Genomic DNA, 8013 nt, shown 5'->3' with positions numbered 1-8013 from the left:
TCTTGTTTGTGATCATTTGGGTAAATGCCCAAAGGTGGGATTGCTGGGTCATAGGGAAGCTCTGTGTGAAGTCTTTTTTTTTTTAAGTTCTTTTTTTTTTTTTTTTTGTCAGTAGTAGGCCTGAACTCTGGGCCTGGGCGCTGTCCCTCAGCTCTTCAGCTCAAGGCTAGCGCTCTACAACTGGAGAAAAAAACTTCCAGTTTTTTCTGCTTATGTGGTGCTGAGGAATCAAACCCAGGACCTCATGCATGCAAGGCAAGCACTCTACCACTGAGCCACCTTCCCAGCCCACAAGGTTGAGCATTTCTTTGTGTGTTTATTGGCCACTCATTTCATCTTCAGAGAAGTTTCTCTTTAAGTCTTTAGCCCACTTTCTAGGGCAGTTGTTTATTTGAGGATTTGTTGTTGGAGAATTTAATTTTTTGAGTTCCAAGTATATTTTAGATATGAGGCCCTTGTCCGTTGTATGGCTAGTGAAGATCTTCTCCTAATCAGTAGGATTTCTATTGATCTTGCTTGTTATGTCCTTTGCCATGGAGAAGCTCTGCAACTTCATGCAATCCCATTTGTCCAACCTATTTTTGATTTGTTGTGTTTCTGTGTATTTATTAAGAAAATTTCGGCCTGTGCCAAGGAGACCTAGGGTTTCTCCTATTCCTTTCTGTAATGTTTTCAGGGTATCTGCTTTTACTTTGAGGTGTTTGATCCATTTGGAGTTGATTCTAATGCAGGGTGATATATAAGGATCTAGCTTTAGTTTTCTACAGGTGATTAACCAATTTTGCCAGTACCATTTACTGAAGAGGCTGTCTTTCTTCCATTCTATTTTTTAGCTTCCTTATTGAAGATTAGGTGGCTATAGGTCTGTGGGTTCATTTCTGGGTTTTCAATTCTATTCCATTGGTTTCTATACTCCTTTTTGTTTTTCCTTCTTGCACTGGTTCTGGGATTTGAACTCAGGGCTTGGACCCTTTCCTTGAGCCCTTTTGCTCAAAACTATTGCTCTGCCACTTGAGGCACAGCTCCACTTCCAGTTTTTTTGGGGGTGGTTAATTGGAGAGAATAATCTGTTGAACTTTTCTGCTCTACTGGTTTTGAGTTGCAATCCTCAGATCACAGCATCCTGAGCAGTTAGGATTAGAGACATCATCCCTCAGTACCCAGCTGAAGACTTCGTATTCTTTGTCTTTTTTTTCTTTCTTGTCATAGTTTGGTATGATACAACCATAAAGATTCCTCTCCTATGTATATCTTCCCATCCAGATCCTTTCCCTGCTGGAATATTTCTTTGCTAATCCCTTGGCATTACTGACCTTGTTCCTCTCCCATCGGGGCTTTGTCCTGTTCAGTTATGCTACTGTATTGTTCATGCAAGAAAAGAACAAGGCATCCTGCTCACTGTCATCTTGGATTGGCTCAGTTCTTCCCTAGATGAGAGCCCATACCTCAGGCATACAACCCATGCGCATCAGTTGCTATGACAACTCTATTGGGTTTTGTACAAGGTATTATCCTGTAACTCTTTACAAGGACTAATTTTGCATTGTGCTATGCGTTCTGATGTATAGTATATAGCATATTGTACTTCTCCAAGACATCTTAGATCAGGGGTTTTGAATTTCAGTGATAATGACTTCTTCAGAGCCAAGTGAATGGTAGCTGTAGTATATAGCTACCATTTAATCTCCCAAATGAGACACAGAGAGCCAAGTAGGACATTTTTCACAAGCAAAAATGTTTTAAACCTTGAATATAGATGTTAAAAATGTGCATGCATTTCAGGTAACTGGTACATGGCTCTTTTATAGTGGAAGGTCTCCTCAATAAATATTCAAACTGACCTTAGGAATGGGAATGGGAATACCATTCAATCACAAAGACTTCAATTTGTGTGTGTGTGTGTGTGTGTGTGTTGGTACTGGGACTTGAACTCAGAGTCTGGGCATTGTCCTTTAGCTTTTTGGCTTAAGTATGGTGCTCTACCACCTGAGCTACAACTTCACTTCTGGCTTTGGTACTACATTGGAAATGAGTCTTTTGGACTTTCTTGCCCAGAATAGCTTTGAACCTTGATCCTCAAATCTCAGCTAGGGATCACAGGCACAAGCATAGACACCTCACTTAAGCCTTTATTTATGTATCTATTTATGCATTTATTTATTTTTCTGGTACTTGTGGCTTGAACTCAGGCCATAGGTGCTATCCCTGAACTTGTTTTGCTCAAAGGCTAGTATTTTACCACTTGAACCACAGCTCTACCTCCAGCTCTTTTTTATAACTTATTGGTGATAAGTCTCACAGACTTTTCTGCCCAGGCTGGCTTCAAGCTGCTTCTCAGTTTCTTGAGTGGCTAGGAATACAGGTGTAAGCCACTGGCTGAAGACTTTCTTTTTAATGAGTTAGACGAGGTCTTCCTAACAAAGTTACTCATTTGTAGCTCATGCAATAGACTTTGCATTTGGTCCTCCAGCAAATATTTTCTAGTGTTTTATGAGAATGGATTGTGGTTATGTAAACAAACTGACAGAGAAATAATGTAGCATTCCCTGGCTAGTGGACCTGTCCATTTATCCACCTTTCCTGCACATTCTTCCTCCCTCTGATAAACAACCCATAATTCAGAACATGGTTGGAAGAGACTCAGTAGAAACAAGCCCAGGCCTTTGGTTGTGAGGTAATCTGCCTGTGATAACTACTGATCCATGGGCAGTTACCATCAGGTCCTAAATGTTATCTCAACTGGGCAGAGGCTGTTGGCTATGAGTTCTTATTTCTCCTTCAGGCTGGTGTGTGTGTGTGTGTGTGTGTGTGTGTGTGTGTGTGTGAGAGAGAGAGAGAGAGAGAGAGAGAGAGAGAGAGAGAGAGAGAGTGGGGGGCGGAATGAAGGTACAGAGATGGCTGGTTTTTGCCTCAAATGTATTTACAGTCTACTGGGAAGGAAGATGCATGCAGTGACAAGATTCTGTGAATTGTTGTCCAGTGAGATAGCATTGATTGTAAAGCTACAACCTTCCCATTGGGTGTATGTCCTGTCCCCACTGCTGAAGGGAAGAGGCAGAATCCCACAAATTTGTTTTCTCCACATCATTAGCAAGCAGCAATGACATTAAATTCATAGCTATTTATTGAATTCAAAGCAGAAAACTGGCCAGGTGCTGATGTCTCACACGTGTAATCCCAGTTCCTCAGGAGGCCGAGATCTGAGGATTTGTAATTTGAAGCCAGCTAGAGAAGGAAAGTCCCTGACACTCATCTCCATTTAACCACCAAAAAGCAGGAAGTGGAGTTGTGGTTCAAGTGGTAGAACACCAGCCTTGAGCATAAAAGCTTAGGGACATTGCCCAGGCCCTGAGTTAAAGCCTCAGTACTGGAATGTGTACAAACACACATGTGTGAGCATGCACGTGTGCATGCATGCACCCCCCCAAAAAATTATAGCAGCAACAACAAAAAAATACCAACAACCACTGCCACCAACAACAGAAAAATATACAGAAGGCTGTTTTTTTTTCTTTTCCTGTTGCCATGAAAGCACATCTATCCCCAGCTCTGCAAGTTGTAGGTAGTGACACTGGCTAAGTTCTGAAGGGCATTCTCCAACAGTCATGTTTTAAGTTCCAGAATGTTCTGAGCAGATGACTGGCTCAATAGTACTGAGGAAGCTCCCTGGTGGTGATTGGCCAAGTCAGGTTGAATCACAGCCCTTGTTCCTGCCAAGGTCACTGTCATGGTCAAGCGATTTCTAGAAGCAAGCAGGCCTCAGGGACCTCTTTCCCCTGGCAGGTAGTTACCTAACATTTCATAAGTGTGGCTTGATTCATTCGCTTCTGAAAATACAGTAGTTATTCCCAGAGAAGCACCTATGTTATTTGGTTCTTGAAAGAAATGACGCACTAAAATTCATACTTTGTAACAAAAAAAATTAACCAAGAATATGACACTACATTATGCAGTCATTTTGAAGACAAGGTCTCTTAGATTGCAACTTAAAACTTTAAATTATTTTGGAAGATTGGCTTTGGCTTTGAGCTAGATTATAATAAAAGCAAATTATTGTACATTTTAATAACTGGCTTCTTTGGACAAAAGGAGGTCTGAGAGGAGGCTGATGACTGGGATGGATCTCATAAAAGCTAATTGACAATCGCGTTCTTTAAATACCACGGGAATCCATCATGGTTAACATTACAACGATGAGTTTCAAAGGAATTAAAGATGATTTAGCAGCCATTGGGGGGACATTGTGCTAATATTATACAGACTGGAAGGAGTAGTAAAAGAGATGAACACTTTTAAGAACTTCCAATGGTCTAATTTGTAAACAGATGTCATGCTCAGTCCTCTAGGTCAAGGGCATGGGTCCTGTTGGGCAAAGGTGGCTTTCTGATACAGAGAATTTTATCTTCACACTCTCCTATCCCTCAACTTTCTACAAGCATACTGAGATATGAAGGAAAAAGATAGTTCCTTTGTTCTTCTTTTTTGTGCAGTATTGGGGCTTGAACTTGGGACCTGGGCACAGTCCCTTAGCTCTTTTATTCAAGGCTGACTCTCTACCACTTGAGCCATGGCTTCACTTCTGGCTTCTTGTTGTTTAACTGGAATTTCATGCACTTTCCTGCTCAGGCTGGCTTTGAACTGTGATCCTCAGATCTCAACCTCCTGAGTAGCTAAGAGTCCAGGTGTGAGCCACAGTGCCCAGCTCCAGTGTCTATTTCTAATAACTATGTCTATAGCAAGCAGGGCTTACAACCCTAGCTGCCATTGTCTCCTTGATAATGCTTTTCCACATGTTAGCACAGTGTACCTCTTGGGTACCAGGCACCATGCTGGCAATGGCTAGCGTTGTGAATAGAATGCTAGGACCTTGAACCTCAGAGAACATAGGTATGTGAGTGTGCCACCACACTGTAGCAGTAAAGCAGAGCCCAGAAAAAGGAGTCAGAATCTTGACATGACAGTGTGTGACTACAGCGCATCTTGGCCAGTGTCACCCCTTCCACCATCCTCCCCCATCTCTCCCAACTCCACCCCTCATGGACCTGGTTCCATTTTCACACATGTACATTGAACATGATGATCACACTCGCCCACCTTTCATCCGCCACCCCATCCTCTTGCCCTTACTACCCTCCATCCCTAACAATACATGCTCCAGCCTTCTAGCACTCATTTTGCACAACAGCTTTGAAACAAAAACCTCAGAAATAGCACACTTACATAAAGAAACCAACACAAACCTTCCAATTTCAGCAGAACTACAATCCAAGGATTCTATCTAGCAAACCCTCCTGCTGAAATGCTTTTGAGATCCTTTAATGAAACACACATGGAGAAGAGTTAGAAGGCCGAGAAAAAAATAAGTAAAATCAGGAACTCCAGAGATGTCAGAGGAGTTAAAAGTAAGTACCACTCACCAGCAGCGTTGACTTATTTGTCAAATTGGGTGACCTGGGATGTGGGTGGCTCTGTAAAGCACATGGCTTGTCCACAAGGAATGTCAGCTCCCAAATGGCCATCCTAAAAGAAACCATTCACCATCATTACTGTCACCCCACAAAGGCATTTCAAGGAAAATGGCCCATCTCCAACTTTGAAGTTGAGTATAAGAAGGAAAGAAAAAATAATTTTTAAGCTGAATGCTGGTGGCTCATGTCTGTCATCCTAGCTACTCAGAAGGCTGAGATTTGAGGATCATAGGAAAGTCAGTGAGACTTTTATCTCCAATTAACCACCAAAAAGCTGCAAGTGGAACTGTGGTTCAAATGGTAGAGCACTAGCTTACCACGTGAGGGAAAAAGCTCAGCTCAGAAATAGCACTCAGGCCCTGAGTTCCAGCCCCAAGACTGGTTCACACCACACATGCGCGCGTGTGCGCGCGCATGCACACACACACACACACACACACACACACACAGTTTCTAGTGCCTCAACTTCTGTATGGATCACCTAGACATGGGTAGTGGAGATCCTTAGCTTTCTGCCCTTGTTTTTTTTTACTTCTTTGATTTTCCCCTGATTGTGCTTCAGTCCTAAGTTTTCAGGGACCCTCAGCAGCAGATGGATATTGGCCCAAACTTTTCTGCTAAAGTGTAGGACAACTAATTCAGCTCCTTAAGTCTGCACAATCTGGGGACAAATACCTTTAGCATCATTTCCTTCAGCCTGACTCATCATAGAACTTGGCTGGCTACTTCAGCACTAAAATTCTAATGACATTGCTCTTCTGCTTGAAACTTTGTGTTGACACCCGTTGCTCTTGGGAAAATCAAACTTGCTTAATACAGTGGTCAAGGTCAGCTTTCTTTTATTTAAAATTTTTATTGTTATTCTAAAGGTGAGGTAAAGAGGGGTTACAGTTATGTAAGTCAGGTAAAGAGGACATTTCTGTTTGGACTGTCACCCCTTCCCCACGCTCTCCAAGTTTGTCCTTCTTGTCCCTACCCACAGGTTGTGTGGTTCATTTTCCACAGTGTCTAGAGAGTACCACTGCTGCATTTGTTCACTCTTTGTCCCTCCATTTCTGTATCACCCCTCACCCTCCCAAAGACATAAACCAACAAACAAGACAAAACAAAACAAAACCAAGAAGACAAAAGCAGCAACAAAGGAAAATCCTCTTGTTTCCATTTCCTGGAGTCCATTTCCATAAATATTACTTGGAATGACCACAGGTACATAAAACCAGCTTTTTTTTTTTTCGGTTGTGGGGCCTGAACTCTGGGCCTGGGCGCTGTCCCTCAGCTCTTCAGCTCAAGGCTAGCGTTCTACCACTTGAGCCACAGCGCCACTTCCAAGAAACTTTCTTAATTATACCTTCCCTCCTTTCCCTTTCTCTCCTCCTTTCCACTCTTCTCGTATCTCTTCTTCCCTTTTCCTCCTCTACTCCTTTGCCTGGTACCTTTGCTCCAGCAATACCATGGTATTTTCTGATTTCTTTCATTCTCCCCCCCCCGCCCCCGCCCTACCCCTGGTTCTGGCAGTTGAACTCAGGGCTTTGAGCTCTCAGATAGTTGGTGCTTTACCATTTGAACCACTCCTCCAATCTGACATGGACTTTTCTGCCTGAGTTGGCTTCAAATTATAATCCTTATATCTTAGCCTCCTGAGTAGCTAAGATTACAGGCATGAGCCACTGGCACTTGGACTGGAAAATCTCTGCAGTATTTGAAGACATCTTATTGTAAAGCTTTCTTCTCTTGGCCCCTGGGAGCAGGATGCTCCAATTTCTTCCATAGCTCACTGTTCCATGATCTGCTGAAGCTAGACTGTCTCCTCTACTGACATTCTCTCCCTTGGCAATGAAACTCAGTTTCATGTTTAAATGTCATCCACACAATGACATTTCCAAATTGTTATCACCATCTCAGACCTCTCTTCTGCATCTGCATACCAGGTACCACTTCTCCTTGTTCAATGACTAATAGACTTTTCAAACTCAATGGATTTGACACAGAATCCCTACCTTTCCACCTTTGTCCTCATACTCCCTTCTCTGTGATTTTTCTCCATACTAGTTATGGGCAGCTCTGCCATCCACTTTTCTCAGTGTAACATTTTCAGGGTCTTCCTTAACTACAGTTTAAGAGCACCCCAATGTGATCTTCCAGAAAATATTGGCAGCTTTGCCTTTAAAATATAACCCAAAGCTGGGCACTGGTGGCTCATGCCTGTCATCTAGCTACTCAGGAGGCTGAGATCTGAGGCTCACAGTTCAAAACCAGCCTGGGAGGGAAAGTTTGTGAGATTCTTATCCCCAATTAATCACCCAAAAGCTGGAAGTGGAACTGTGGCTCAAAGTGGTAGGGTACTAGCCTTGAGCAAAAGAAGCTCAGGGACAGCACCCAGACCCTGACTTCAAGCTCTAGGACTGGTGCACACAGATACAGCCAGACACAAAATTACAAATGTTTATACGTCTGTTAAGATTCTGGAGTACTTCCTTTTTCTACTTGGCCCAGCATTTCAGCCCTTTCAGTGTAAGATCAGTTAGTGATAGGATATCTTGGAAGT

This window comes from Dipodomys ordii, unplaced genomic scaffold (assembly GCF_000151885.1).
Source record: "Dipodomys ordii isolate 6190 unplaced genomic scaffold, Dord_2.0 Scaffold92, whole genome shotgun sequence".
In the NCBI taxonomy this organism is placed as follows: domain Eukaryota; kingdom Metazoa; phylum Chordata; class Mammalia; order Rodentia; family Heteromyidae; genus Dipodomys; species Dipodomys ordii.
This window is presented reverse-complemented; position numbering follows the sequence as displayed.